This window comes from Eptatretus burgeri, chromosome 14 (genome assembly GCF_056783735.1).
Source record: "Eptatretus burgeri isolate ZD-2024b chromosome 14, Ebu_testis_v1, whole genome shotgun sequence".
In the NCBI taxonomy this organism is placed as follows: Eukaryota; Metazoa; Chordata; class Myxini; order Myxiniformes; family Myxinidae; genus Eptatretus; species Eptatretus burgeri.
Window position 1 is genome coordinate 5,516,564 of NC_140974.1, and position 15,607 is coordinate 5,532,170.

At 48.9% G+C, this 15,607-nt stretch overlaps 1 protein-coding gene and 1 pseudogene across 8 annotated transcripts in view; one reads left to right on the plus strand and one right to left on the minus strand.

Annotated features, from left to right (window-relative positions):
- Positions 1-7,597, minus strand: part of LOC147012587 (SUN domain-containing ossification factor-like) — a 68,172-nt gene extending 60,575 nt beyond the window's left edge. For 2 of the 7 annotated variants that reach the window (XM_085853584.1, XM_085853586.1), the window contains exon 1: positions 7,534-7,581. The gene's annotated coding sequence lies outside the window, so the exon portion shown is untranslated. Of the gene's footprint in view, positions 1-7,533 lie in introns of all 7 variants that reach the window. The other 5 variants (XM_085853590.1, XM_085853589.1, XM_085853585.1 and 2 more) reach the window with 4 other exon arrangements.
- Positions 7,598-7,961: 364 nt separating this feature from the next.
- The window catches only part of LOC147012588 (uncharacterized), a 51,616-nt pseudogene continuing 43,970 nt past the window's right edge, over positions 7,962-15,607 (plus strand). The window contains exons 1-2 of the transcript XR_015051003.1: positions 7,962-8,064; positions 12,799-12,882. The product of XR_015051003.1 is annotated as an uncharacterized LOC147012588 (transcript). The remainder of the gene's footprint in view (positions 8,065-12,798; positions 12,883-15,607) is intronic.

A 15,607-nucleotide genomic window follows, 5' to 3' on the forward strand; every position in this document is an offset into this window, starting at 1 on the left:
CGTCTCGCCATGTCCCAGGCAGATGTCAGGCCCATCCCCATCTCCTTGAGATGCCAATCAACCTGCTGCAACCACGAGGCATGTGGTCGGCCCTTTGTCCTCCTCCACTCACGAGGTTCCCCGCTGAGAGAATCTGGTGAGCAGGATCAGCGTCATCAGGAAAACGAGCCACATGTCGATGGAGCTGCAGCTGACACTCACGGACTATGCAGGTAACAAATCTCATTTGAGTCTCACTCAGCAACCGCTCGTTGGACACAAAGTCCGACCAGCGATAGCCAATGATTCTCAGAAGAGATCTGGTGCCAAAGGAATTAAGTCTCTGTCTCAGATCGCTGGTCAGAGTCCAAGTCTCACATCCATAGAGCAAGACTGGAAGCACCAAGGACCTCAAGACTCGGACTTTTGTCCTCCAGCACAGGTACTGGCAGCACCACACCCCATTATCCAGTGAATCCATGTCTCCCCAGACCCGACTCAGACGTCTATTGACCTCTGACTCACAGCCAGCAGAGACATGAATATTACTGCCCAGGTAAGTGAATCCCTCCATGACCTCAACATCTCCACTGCAAACAGGTACAGACAAGACAGCAGCATCCAAGATGTCATTGCAAGCCTGGATCTTAGTTTTGACCCAGGAAACCCGAAATCCCAGTGGCTCCGACTCCTCTTTCAGCACCTCGAGGGCCCCAAAAAGGGTATCCAGAGTCTCTGCAAAGATGACTGCATCATCTGCGAAATCATGGTCAGAGATCTTGACATTCCCAAACAATGCACCGCAACTTGACCTCTCCGACATCCTCCCTAGAATCCAGTCCATAAAAGTGCTGAAAAGTGAGGGGGACAGTACACACCCCTGATGAACTCAAGTAAAAACTGGAAATATGTCAGAGATGGTACCACCACACTTCACAGCACTCTCAGTACCAGAGTAGAGTTCAGACATCAGATCGATCAGTTTTGGTGGCACCCCACGAAGACCGAGAACCCTCCAGAGGACATCCCGATTCACTGAATCGAACGCTTTACAGAGATCAACATAGGCTGCAAGCAGCCCCTGCCGAAACTCTCGTCTGCATTCGGTGAGGACACGAAGAGCAGGAAACGGTCAATCATTGACCTCTTTGGTGTAAAGCCTGACTGCTCTGGATGCTGGTGCTCAAGCAGATGGTGGTGAACCCTATCAATAATTATCTGAGCAAAGACCTTGCATGACACTGAGAGCAGCGTCACCCCTCGGTAGTTGCTGCAGTCCTGGCGATCACCCTTCCCTTTCCAGAGAGGGACAACAAGGCCCCTCTTCCAGTGAGTTGGGATGATGAATGTGTTCCAGGCAGAGCACAGAACTGCATGCAACGACACGTGTACAGCATTTCCACCAGCCTTGAGAAGTTCACCATGGATGCTCCAGATCACAGGAGCTTTACCTAATTTCAACTGGTTGTGTGCAGTCTGTGTTTCCACAAACAAAGGCAGATCACAGTTATTTGGAGGGTCAGCAATAGGGAGAGTAACACCCCTGATATCCAACTCCACAGCTGGTGGATCAGCTTGGTACAGCCACTCAAAGTAACCAGCCCAGTGGGAATTCACTTTAGACTCCTCTGTCAAGAGCCCACCATCCTCCGCTCTAACTGCAGTACACCGAGGGACAGGCTTGGAGGAACGCAATGCGCAAATTCCCCTGTAAGCAGGATGAGAATCACCTGACCACAGGTAATGCTCTACCCCCTCACAGATTCCTCGCACAGAGGCCTCCCTGTCCACCCTTGGTGCACGTACAGTTTTACGCCTCAGCTCCCTGAACAGCTCAGCTCTACCATTCAACCTGGCTCTGCAACTCTGGTCAATGGTATCCAGTGTCTCTTAAGAGACAAAATTCTTCTTCACCCTTTAATGACTTCCAAGACATCCACCGGCAACATCAAGGACGGTGGTCTTGAAGGCACTCAACAACTCTTCCGGACCCCCCAAAGCACCCAGATCCCTGAAATCCCCACTCAGCCTGTTTTCAAACTCCTCATCTACCCTCTAATCCTTGAGCTTGGCAACATCCAGCCTAGGCTGGGATGGTACCATTCTCCTGGATTTAAGGTGCAACTTCAGAGTTGCGACCACAAGCCTGTCGTCGATATTGAGGAACTCAGCACACCAGCTGACCCTGCAGTTCTGGATCATCCTCCAGTGACTATCAATGAGGACATGGTCAATCTCCTTTGCCACACCACCAGCGTTGGAATACCAAGTCCAGCGAAGAGCCTGTGGGCGCTGAAACCATGAACCAGCCATGCTAACTCCATGACTTCTTGCAAAGTCAAGGAACTTAGTGCTATTCTGGTTCACAGTTCAAGACCCATGGGGACCAACACATGTCTCATTGCCACCCCTATCATTTCCAGATGATGCACTGAAATCCCCAAGATTAGGAGAGTATCTCATGTGGGGCACTGATCAACCACAGACTTGAGCACGGCATTGAATGCGTCCTTCACGGTGAGATCACTCACTTCAGTCGGAGCATAATCAGAGACCAGAGAAATGACAACCAAGGAGTGACGAATCCTTAGTCTCATAATACGCTCGTTGACCGGTGTTACCTCATTTATGATTGGAGTCAGCTTATTGGACACAGCTACAGCAACCCCTTGGGCATGGTAACCATCAGAGCAACCAGACCAATATAATGTGTACCCACCCGCCATGATCTCGCCACGATCCGGTCTCCGAGCCTCAGAGAGAGCTGCAATGCTGATGTTCAAATGCTTGAGCTCAGATGATAACTGAGACAGGTGATCATCCTCTCTTCCAGATAGGACATTCCAGGCACCCACCCGAAGGGACCGCCTCAGGTTAACCCAAGGAGACCGCCGTCTGGTGGACGACACCTCAGCACCACTCAGACACACTCTCCCGCAATCTGACCCAGGAATGTTACCCCATGGTTTCCCTCCTCTCATCTAAGATTGGGGGTCCCGAAGGCTTTCCCCCAATCCTGTCATCCGTTGAGCTGCCCTGCGGAGGGCAGCTGCACAGGAGGTACTCCCACGGAGTGGGTTTTCAATTTTCTTTGCGTTCTTCTTGAGTTTTACGGAGTGAAGGGTTTTAAGGTGGCTGGAATGCAAATTCTGCCAACAATCTCCTCCTGCCAACAACAAAAAGTCACCCAACTGCAGGAGGACATCCACAGACACAGTTGGGCATTGGAAATGGATCACACTCGATAAAAATCACAAAACTATTGGAAAGTGTCCTCAAATGGAAATAATAAAATAAATATAATAAATGCAGGTGAGTGACCCAAGTGGGGGGTTTGACTCCTCAAAATAGGTATTTGCTCTCTTCTCGGAAGCTACACACATGATTTTGATGAAACTTGACCACAACCTTCATCACCCTTGATGTAGGATCGAGATGTTAGGATGTACCAGCGAGCGGCGGGGGAGCGGGTGGCTGGGGGGCAAGTGGTTGGGGATGCCAGATTTGAAAGCAAACGCAGAATTGAAACAGTCGGACTTCTCACGAGCAGTGTCGTGTCGGTTGTGATGCCACTTGATGTGAGGGAAGGGATGGCGGTTGTCGGCAGAAACACACGGAAGCAAAATTTGTTCACGGCATTAAAAAAATTGGGGTCTGAGGAGTTCTGCGGGGGGGGGGGTTTGAGTGTGTTGTTTCTGATCCAGGTGAGCTTCGTGCCAGAAGGTCCTATTTTTTAAAACGTAATTAATAGTAGCAAATACCACTCCTCACTTCGCTGATGGGAATGCTATGGGGGGGGGGGGGTAGAAAAAGATGGGAGAGAAAAATAGGGGAGGGAGAGAGGGGTGGGGAGGGAGAGAGGGGTGGGGGAGCGAGGAGAGGTTTGGGAGCAAGGAGAGGTTGGGGAGTGAGGAGGGGTGGGAGAAAGGAAGGCAACATGAGGAGAGGGGAAGGAAGTATGAGGGGAGGAGAAGGAAGTATGAGGGGAGGGGAAGGCAGCATGAGGGGAAGGGGAGGTAGCATGAGGGTAGGGCAAGAGAAGGCAGTGGGAGGGGAGACAGAGAGAGAGGGAGAGAACAGGGGAGGGAGAAAGAGAGAGGGGGATGTGGGGGGGTGGAGTGAGATAGAGAGGTGTGTGTGTGGGTGTGTGGGTGTGTGTGTGTGTATTTGGTTGGTATCTCCATATATGGATTCCAGAAAGTGGAATGGAGCCCTCCCAGTTCTGTGTGTGTGTGTGTGTGTGTGTGTGTGTGTGTGTGTGTGTGTGTGTGTGTGTGTGTGTGTGTGTGTGTGTGTGTGTGTATTTGGTTGGTATCTCCATATATGGATTCCACAAAGTGGAATGGAGCCCTCCCTGTTCTGTGTGTGTGTGTGTGTGTGTGTGTGTGTGTGTGTGTGTGTGTGTGTGTGTGTGTATTTGGTTGGTATCTCCATATATGGATTCCAGAAAGTGGAATGGAGCCCTCCCAGTTCTGTGTGTGTGTGTGTGTGTATTTGGTTGGTATCTCCATATAAGGGTTCCAGAAAGTGGAATGGAGCCCTCCCAGTTCTCAGTGTGTGTGTGTGTGTGTGTGTGTGTGTGTGTGTGTGTGTGTGTGTGTGTGTGTGTGTGTGTGTATTTGGTTGGTATCTCCATATATGGATTCCAGAAAGTGGAATGGAGCCCTCCCAGTTCTCAGTGTGTGTGTGTGTGTGTGTGTGTGTGTGTGTGTGTGTGTGTGTGTGTGTGTGTGTGTGTGTGTGTGTGTGTGTGTGTGTGTGTGTGTGTGTGTGTGTGTGTGTGTGTGCATCAGAGAAAGAAATGATATTTTGACTTCATTACTACACTGCCACATGACATTACTCATGTACATTTTCGATGCTCTTCTCCACATCCCCTCAATAAATATCTGGATAATTTATATCCATAACAGACCAATTCCACCATATCATACTTCAAATTAACTGTTTTTTTGAGCATTTTTTTTTGCAATGATGTGACATTCATTTCACTATGTTCTCGAGTGTTTGACCTTTAATTGCAGGAATTAGTGATTTTTGTCTGTTCAGTCTATACTACATATTCTGTGTCCAGTTTGTTTGGTGATCGGCAGATCGGGTCATTATTGATGTAGTTATGGGCGTAGATATATTCAGAAATCACAAGATCTGTTGGGATTTTTAAGAGGGTTCCACAAACTAATTTTTAAGGATTTCTCTGGCTCAGTTTCTAAGATTAAGAAGATTAAAAAAAAAATGGTCATAGTTTTAGTCATTGTGAATTTTAAGTTCCAATTTTTAACGTGATATCCCAGTGGGACCTGTCAGTCAATTCCGAAGTCATATTTGATTAGTCACACAGGAAAATATTGTTACGGTTGTGGAAATTCACAGAACACCAGTCAGGTTCCCCAGAGGTCAGTTATTTCGGTAAGTGTGCGTTCCAGGTTAGAATTCCCCACCGATGTGTTACGGGCATTGTTCGTGTGTCGGGCTGTGCATCTTTGAGTTAGCCGTTATTATTTTTCTATCTTTGTTTTAAAACAAACACATCGTCACAACAACGACAACCCACAGCCACGTCTGACAGTGATTTCCAACATGGCCACGTTTGACGGTGATTTCCAGCATGGCCGCGCTTGACGGCAAGATCGGATCAAAACGGCGTTACCCTCTGAAAGAGCTGGCCAATCGGAAGTGAGAGGGGCGGATACAGCCTGGGTGAAGGTTCAAAGGTGAAAAGGGGGAGGGCGCTGATTTCGGGTGGTGAAGCCCAGAGTGGCCCCTCCCCTTGGGGCTATAAAAAAGCCGCGTTCGCTTGCCGACAGGGCAGTTGAGTGGAGTTGGGAGCGCTTGAGGAGAGCGCTGCAGTTGAGTTGGCATGGGGAGCTTTGATGCAGTGGAGAGCAGTGGAGTGCTGGTTGCTTCGAGTTCGTGCTGCGCTGGAGTTCGTGGCTTGCGGTTGGCGGCGGGAGTGGAGACATGCCCCGTTGAGAGCTGGAGAGTTCGGAGTTTGGGCAGTTGGTTCGCCAGCGCGACCAGGAGGCCTGAGTCGAGACCCATTCACTCCTCCAGCGCATCGTCGGCTAAGCCAGGCCGCAGTGGAGACCGGACGACCAAGGGAGCCAGTCGGAGCTCAGGGGTCCGGGCAAAGACACCGAGGGTCACCGAACCAGGACCCAGCGAGTCACCACGAGGGTGGCCAGGTAGCCCGCCCGTTATCTCGGAACCCCTTTGGTCATCCCGGCTCCGAGTAATTAAAAGGCTCACAAACCCGGTTCTTTCTTTCTGGGGTTTTGGATGAAAGTCTGTGGCGCCTTGTCTACCAAAGTAGAACTGATTAAGTGCATGACTGTGTACATGATAATAGACATCGGCTGTAGGTTTTTGCTCGTGTCTTGTCCCCATCCCCCCATTAAATGCATATGTGCATTTAAAATAAATACTGCACCCCTATTGTTTGAATGTTAACCTGCTCGTTGTGTCACTTTCTGCCACTGACCGCCATGATGCGTTCGGAATATCAGCTGCCTGATTATCAAGCCGGTAAAACGTACATCTGGTCCGACGGAACTTGGCGATATAAAACCGCTCGGCAATCGCATACGGAACGAGCTGCTTAAGCGGCTCGTTTTTGTGCTGGCCCCGTCGAGGTATGAACTCCCAGCATTTCTGTCTGCGCGAATAATAAGGTATATCGACAATTTGGCGATCGACCCTGTAGCTCATGGACAGAGGGATTGGCTGGTTTATGGTGTGTTAAAAACACCCGTAGCTGGGTTTCGGCGTTTATCCGGAAGCTCCGACTACATTGCTCATCCGGTGGGCGCGGGCAGCCGCAATTGGGCTAAGGCGGTCGTCCACACGCCGAACGGGTGGAAATCTACAACAATATATATATTTTTTTTTAACACATTTAATTTTATAGTCACTTTTGACATCATTTTCTGGGAAAAAGTGATGTCATGGAGAATAATGTCAAAGATATTTTTGATGTGCACCACTTTTTAATTTAATATGTAAAACACCACTTCTTTCTCTGATGATTCATTCCAGAGTTGTTAGAAATGTGATTTTTCACCCTTTGATGGCCTTGACCTTGACATTTGACTTTGGTCATTGTTGACTACATATCACACTTTGGTTGACCCTTGACCCACACGACTATCCCACAAATTTTGGTTACAATTGGTCCAGGCATCGCCGAGATACGTCAATATATTACAGATAATGGTGCGGAAAGACAGACACAGACGGAGCTGGTCATTCTCATGCTCTGCTGACATTGGTGGCCGGACATAGCATGTGCTGATGAACCTCTGGGTTGCTCCAATCCCAACATCAGCCATGATCTCTCCTGGACCAACAACATTGCAAAGCAAACCAAGCAGCCTGTCATCCTTCCGAGGTGGGCAAAATGAGTACCAACTTCCTGGGAGCAGGGGGGCACTGCATCAGCGGCACAGCTGCGCTCTCAGCAATGATGCAAACAGCAGCTCCACAGGTTGCATGCAAACTAATAATAATAATAATAATAATAATAATAATAATAATAATAATAATAATAATAATAACCTATGAATACATCACCCGGTTCCACTGTTGACGCTGCGTTACGTCATCGCACGTTAACCACGCCCAACTTAGTCACGTGATTAGATGAGACGAGAGCCGTGAGACGCCGCAGTATTCCTGGACATTCAACTCGTTCAGTACTTGTAGAATTATTGGTCTGTCACGGCCTTTGTTGTTTCTTTATTACATTATCATACTCGTCCCTCGTGATTGTTGTGCAGTCCCTTGCTCGTTCACAGTTACTCTCACCGGAAAGACCGTGCAGTGTTCATGGCCTCGACGGAGTAATGAGCGGCTGTGTTTCCTCAAGTTCGCATTTTCTGAGGTAAATTGGTTCTACTCGAGTACAAGTGTGCAAAAGGGTGTTTTACGTTATTTAGAGGCAAAATATTTAAGTTTGGGTTTTGAAGTCGCCGACAATTATGGTACGAAATAAGGAAATTGACTTTAACTCCCAATTGCGTCACTTCCGGGTGGAGTTGTCTCTCCGCTGAATGTCGGACATGGCGTCCAAGGAACACGATTCTGAAGGTACTAATACGGTTCCACAAGGCCGGAATGTCCGGCTATAAGTAAGCGGTCTAAAGGGCAATAAATCCATGATTGTTTTCGCCATGATACCTGCATGTTGGAGTGTTCCCAACCGCGTTGACTGGTATATTGAGGCCGTGAGCACTTTCATGGGCCTTCAGTGAGGTTATTGCGTTTTATTTGTTAAAAAATGGATTAATTCGTGAAATTTCCCGGAGATAAATGAGGTTTGCACTGTGCAGTTCGAAAAGGCTAATTTTGAACTTCACCTCGGGTGAGAAAAGCACAATATGCGGGAATATTTGGGGACGAGAGGGTCGGGTAGGGTATGTGTGGGGGAGCGGGGGAGCAGGCAGCTGGGGAGCGGGCGGCGGGGGAGCGGGCGGCGGGGAGCGGGCGGCGGGGGAGCGGGCGGCGTGGGAGCGGGCGGCGGGGGACCGGCGGCTGGGGAGCGGGGGAGCGGGCGGCTGGGGAGCGGGCGGCTGGGGAGCGGGCGGCTGGGGAGCGGGCGGCTGGGGAGCGGACGGCTGGGGAGCGGGCGGCGGGGGAGCAGGGGAGCGGGCGACTGGGGAGCGGGGGAGCAGGCGGCTGGGGAGCGGGCGGCTGGGGAGCGGGGAGCGGGCGACTGGGGAGCGGGGAGCAGGCGGCTGGGGAGCGGGCGGCTGGGGAGCGGGGAGCGGGCGACTGGGGAGCGGGGGAGCAGGCGGCTGGGGAGCGGGGGAGCGGGCGGCTGGGGAGCGGGCGGCTGGGGAGCGGGCGACTGGGGAGCGGGCGACTGGGGAGCGGGCGACTGGGGAGCGGGCGACTGGGGAGCGGGCGACTGGGGAGCGGGCGGCTGGGGAGCGGGCGGCTGTGGAGCGGGCGGCGGGGGAGCGGGCGGCTGGGGAGCGGGCGGCTGGGGAGCAGGGGAGCGGGCGACTGGGGAGCGGGCGGCTGGGGAGCGGGGGAGCGGGCGACTGGGGAGCGGGGGAGCAGGCGGCCGGGGAGCGGGCGGCTGGGGAGCGGGCGGCTGGGGAGCGGGCGGCTGGGGAGCGGGCGGCTGGGGAGCGGGCGACTGGGGAGCGGGCGACTGGGGAGCGGGCGACTGGGGAGCGGGGGAGCGGGCGGCGAGGGAGCGGGCGGCGAGGGAGCGGGCGGCGGGGGAGCGGGCGGCTGGGGAGCGGGGGAGCGGGCGGCTGGGGAGCGGGGGAGCGGGCGACGGGGGAGCGGGCGACTGGGGAGCGGGCGGCGGGGGAGCGGGCGGCTGGGGAGCGGGCGGTTGGGAATGCCCGATTTGAAAGCAAACGCAGAATTGAAACAGTCGGACTTCTCACGAGCAGTGTCGTGTCGGTTGTGATGCCACTTGACGTGAGGGAAGGGATGGTGGTTGTCGGACAGTGTTGGTGTTTTCACCAGAAACACACTTGCCAAGTTGCCACCAAGCCTTCGAGGAAGTAGACTGATTTGAAAGATTTGAAAGTGATTTGAAAGATTTGAAAGTTGAAAGTTTTGAGATATTGTTGTGGGGCCGGGTCTCGGTGGCGAGCACGACCGCTCGGGGGAGCAGTAGAGTCGGCTCCACCGAACACCCGGAATTTAGGTCGTACCTTTCAGATAAGTCCCTTATCGAACCGAAGATCGCCAATAGGTTGACCACGTGGGGTGGGGTCAATTGCCAATTTCAAGATACCTAATTACCCACGTCATCGAACTACCAGAGAAATTCACCCTCGGCAGGATCTGCGCGATCCGGGCGGTTACCGAACCGGATCCGAGTCGTACCCCAAGCGAAGAGTACAAAAACCCTGCCGGCCAATTGCACGATTACGGCAACAATGAGGCCTCTTAATTCCCGTTCGCAGCGCGGCAAACCAATGATAGAAAGGACAAGGACGTGCTGGGACATTTAACAAGAGGGGATTTATTTACAATGGGGGGAAGGGAAGCACACAAACAGCAGAGTTATCCGAATAAGAAATGTAATGTACAATGAGCAAAAGAAAGCACTTACACAATTCTACTTGAAGATGGGCTCACACACAGACACACACCCCCCCAAAAGAAATGATGGCCGTGGCCTTTATTGATACCCCCAATTCGGAGGGACGGTGAGCTGGAGGTAAGGATGCTAACTTGGACCTTGACGATCAGGCTCGGCGGGACTTGAACCTGCAACTCGATGCCGCTGCAAACGCCAGGTACGGATGGCAGCGTCAGGCTCCAGCACGCTCCTCCGGCACATGATGAGACAGCGAGCGCCAGCAGAGGAGACAGGCAAGCGATTCTCCGTGGGACAGGCTCAAAGGAAAAAGACAGGACCTCCTCGTGCACACCCGCCTTCTCTTCACTCTGGCCGTGCCACTCGCCTCCCGATTGGCCAGTTTGACTCCGGCGATCCGCTCACCATTCGTGATTCGTCCGGGGGGGGGGGGGGCGTGGCGAGCCTCCTCGTGGCTCGTCCCCCCTAAGGGGCATTCCTCCTCCTTCAGGCGACGTGCCTCCTTATTGGCTGGAACGCGGCGTACGTCGCTCGCGCCTTGCCCATTGGCTGAAGGCAACACGTCTTGCTTGACCCTGGAGCGGAGCCAATGCTTCGGTTGCTAATGGAACTCCACCCACAGGCGCTCCGCACGTATGCGCGTCAGAAAGGCCGATTGTGGAAGGAGCGATGTTGTTGTCGTTGGTGTAAAAATCCTCACTATAAAATAACCCGTAGCGCACGTACACTTAATTCCCATTAGACATAGAGGAAAGGGAGCTATCTATCAACATTTACTTAATGAAATAACTGAGCTACGGGGACCTGAATGTTGAGTGCTCATGCCTGCCAGATTCGTAACAATATATCTGCAGAAGGGAGAGCAGCTTTATTTGTAAGAACGCCCAGATGACATTGATACCACGAGAGAGAGAGGGAAAGACAGGGAGAGAATGAGAATCCAGTCGGTCTGAGTGAACTGCCAGACTCTCTGGTGCTGAGGTGGATCTACAGCAATAGCCAGAGAAGTGTTGACTCTCATACGCACGTGATGAGATGAACCATTTGGAGCAGTGGAGGAACAGGAGATGTGAACAGGAAAATTGGTCAATTGGCTAACACCAAGTCCAGAAGGGGTGGATTTTCCATTGGCAGAAATCCAGGTCAGAAAGAAAACTAAAATGGAGGATTTTAAAACTCAAAAACATTCAGGCAAACAAATCTTAAGCCTGTCCGCCTGCGCGGCAGGAAATTCGGGATTTGCGTGGGCATCTGTCTGTGGCATAACTTTTCACCATTGAGCTTTTGGCATAAAATGTTCGACAAACCTTTTATCATGACAATATGGAAAACACTGGTTAACTAGAACAGCACTCGGTAGAACGCATACATCCGTCAGGATGACCATTTTTATGTTTGAATCCCGCTGACGTGCCGGATCTGCATCCGGACCTTAACCAAGATCTAATCGACTTGTTCTTGTCACGTACCCAACTGATCCATCATGTTTTGTCATAATCCGTCCACAACTTTTTTTGAAATATCATGTTATGTATCGTTTTTGGCCATATCTTTCAATTGTGAAAAATCACTTAAAAAATTATACTATCCGGATCAGGATCTTCACCAATATCTCATCGATATGTCGTTGTTACACACCCAACTTGTCCTTCAAGTTTTGTTCGAATCCGTCCGTAACTTTTTTTGAGATAGCCTGCTCACAAACAAGATGTCGTTCAGAGCACGATAATCGCAAAACCGATAAAACAAATTTGACGTCAAAAATAATTAGCTGGTTTAATTCAGTGACCAAATATGCAACTCCTCTTCAAATTTCAAGTCAATGAGATGAAAATTGAGGATTTTAGAAATTCGGCCTATGTTGACCCTTTTGCCTATGTTGACCTGAAAAATAATTGGTGGTTGAATTCAGTGACCTGAAATATAAATGCTCTTTAAATTTCAAGTCGATTGGATAAAAATTGAGGATTTTCGAAATACTACTTTAGTTGTTGACCTTGGGCCTATGTTGACCTTTTGGTCTATGTTGACCTCAAAAACAATAGGCTTCTTCCTTATGCCAAACTCTACCATGTGGTGAAGTTTTGTGAAGATCAGTTTAAAATTGTGACCTGTAGGCAACAAACAAACAACCAGACAGACAGACAGAATAACAAAATCGACTAACCAATATACTTGAAAAATCTTCGATTTCGCAAGTAACAAACAGACAGAAAGGGGTGAATACATAACCTTCGGTGGTGGAGGTAACAAATTAAACTTTTTTTCCTTTTTGCAACTGCCTTTTTCATCAAGTTTAGTTCGAGTCCAAAGCAGGTGCGGACGGGCTTTGCATTTTCAGATGCTTTGGAGTTTAAGCGTGAGTTTTTTTGAAAGTTCTGAATCATCTGCTCTCGTCAAATCAAATGTTCATTATTAAAGCATAAAATGCAAATGGGTGTGGATTTAGTTGTGATCAGGTGTGTAATCGAATCTGTAGTCGCAACAAAACCGTTGGTTTATTTGACTTGGCATTGTTGGAGTTGGTAAGTGGTCTCCAGAGCTCCTTATTGAATTTGGATTGGTACGAGTTCACAGTGTGTCATATGTTTTACCTGTTCTATTGATTCTGTTGTAAAATCCGATAAATCCTCGAGGTAATAAATAGGTCAGTTGCCCTGATGTGAATGGTATGAATGAAACTTTGTTTTTTGAAGATTAATATTCGAGAGCTTCTGTGTTCCCATTCATCTTGTTGATTGAACTTTGTTTTGCAGTTGGTGATTCTAGTGATGCAACTCTCTCGACACAAGCGGTGTCTGCACCCAAAGCTGATGAAAATCCAAGCTCAGAGAATTTGGGTAATGCTGGCAAACCTGCACACAAGTTTATTTTTAATGCAATGTCCAGGCTCATTGAGGAGTATAACAACAGGGAGTTCTAAGGAGGTTTTGACTGACACCAAAAGGACGAAAGGGGATGAATGGACAGTGATGGGACGTGCAGACGTGAATGTAAGAAATGGTGGGGTATGGCAGGAGGCGAGCAGGAATAAGAAAGACCATCATTTGAAATGGGAGATGCCATGAGATGGCACAATGAGCTGCAACCATTAAGCGGTGCAGGAATGAAAGCGATCAGACAGACACAGGAAGGTGATTCCACAGTTGGGGAAATAGGGAGTGACAAAGGAATGCATGTTAGGTAAGAAAGAAGCTTGGACTTTTTTCTCCTCGTAGATGGTCTGCCGTCAAGCATGATGCCAACTCGAGATGACTGCTTCCTGCTGTTTCCATCAAATTCATGACAACGTTATAGATGTCGGTTCCTACAATTTGCATTTTTGAGATGAAATTAAAGTCATTTCAATCTTCTATCACTCCCCCGAACAAAAATAAAGAACAAAAATCACTGATGTCGTTCTCATCTAATGCTGTGGAAAATGCCACAAGCTTCTCTACTTTCTCTTTGAAGGCCTCTTATTTTCGTTTTGTTCAGAGTGTCGACTTGAGGCTCGTAGTGGAGCTCACGCACGCACACTGTTTGATGAGACAAATGGCTACTGAGCTTGGGGGAAGTGCCGTGACTTCCCAGGACACACTGGGTGCCAGCGCCATCACGTCAATGGCGCCGCTTTTCTTACCGCACTCACTCAGGAATTTCCTCCTGTGCCAACCTGTTGGGATTGTTTGTGCCCTTAACCTTTTAAATGCTAAACTTCAACCAAGGAAGCAGCGCACCATTTAAAAAAAAAAACTTTGGTATGACTCGGCCGGGGTTTGAACCACCGACCTCCCAAATTCAAAGCAGACGCTCTACCCATTACACCACCAAGTCTGGTGAAAGAACATTTCCAATGATCATTCTGATGTTGAAGATCTGAAAATCGTTTCCAATGTCATTGATTCTGAAGATCGTTTTCCAATATTACTTAGGATCAACAACAACAATAACTTGTCCGTAGAAGCCGACAAGGACTTCTGCGGAGCTAAATGGAGGACTCCTTTCCCCTTTGGGTTGGTACCCCAGCATCACATTTATCTCTGGATTCCTTGGAATCTAAAGTTCTCAACATTATTGACATCTCCCGTAAGTTGGTCAAAACTCAATGCTTGTTGATCTCTCATCCGAGACGGGTCGGTGATCTCTCTTTCTTTTTACTACCTCTCCCATGGTCTAGCTGCCACTGCTCTCTTAGCCCTCTGACTCTCCTCAACTCCTCCAAGATACACGTGTTCTTCAGTAACCCCGTCCTCGCTAAGCTCCAAAAATCCAGGCTTTCTGCCCACCTTCACTCTTTTGGTGCTCTTTTCTCACATTTGTGGGACTGCTTACCGTGGTGCTTCAGTTGCATTCTCCTCTTGAGCGATTTCAGTAGGCAGTGCATGACCAATAACAACGGTGCATGTGCGTGCGTGCATGCGTGCGTGCGTGCGCATGATTGGACATATGGAAATTCTCCCTTGGTGAGAAATTGCTGATAGGTGGTGAAAAAGTAACAAAAAATTGTGAAACGTTCTGCTGAATTTAATCTCTTTATCTTGACATTTATATAAAAAACTAAAAGTAGTTTTAAAGGTGCCTTGTTTTGTTGCCTCATGTTATAGTTACCTCTGCCACTGTCGGTGGACAGAGTTTGTTAACATCCGCCATCCAAGATGGACGGAGGTTACTGTTTTCACCCCTGTCTGTTTGTTTGTTTGTGAACAGTATTATGGAAAAACCCCTGGACGGATTTCGATGAAACTTGGTGGGGGGATTAGGTATGGTCCAAGGATCATGCCATTAGATTTTGGACTTGGTCCAAAGTCCAATATGGCTGCTATAGCGGCCATTTTGAAAAAATATTTGAATTTTTGTTTTTGCATTTATACATGTTTTAAGTGATTTCCAACCAAAAAAAAAAATTGTTAGAGAAAATAAAAAAATTTGCAACTTTTTTTCAAAAAAATTTCGATTTTATTTGAAACATATTTGAATTTATTTTTTTGCATTTCTACATATTTTAAGTGATTTCCAACCCCCCCCCCCCAAAAAAAAATTTTTTGGAGAAAAAAAACAAATTTTGCAACTTTTTTTTCCAAAAAATTTCGATTTTATTTTTTGGGCATTTCTACATGCGCGTCGATCGAGTTTAGTTTATTCAATCGTGGTTCAGTAGAGTCTGATCCGTTTTGACCTACAATGAATAGGATATCGGGTTCACTTAAGTGACCCAGCAGTATTGGCGGCGGAGGTTTTGCACTCTACCGAGTGCTCCCCCTCTAGTTTTCACCTGTGTTTGGCTGTGAGCAGGATATATCAAAAAGTTGTCCATATTTGGATGAAATTTTGTGGACAGGTTGGGTGTGTGACAAGGACGAATTGATTCGATTTTGGTGAAGATCTGGATCCGGATCCATATCCTCGAATTTTTAGAGATTATTCACCATTGAGTGAAGGGGACAAAAAATGATATATTGCACCATATCCATTTGTGGATGGGTTATGACAATACTTGGTGGATGGTGACAACAACAAGCTGATTAAATTTCAGTTAAAGTCCGGACGTAGATCCGGCCTATCCGTGGGATACAAAACTTAAAC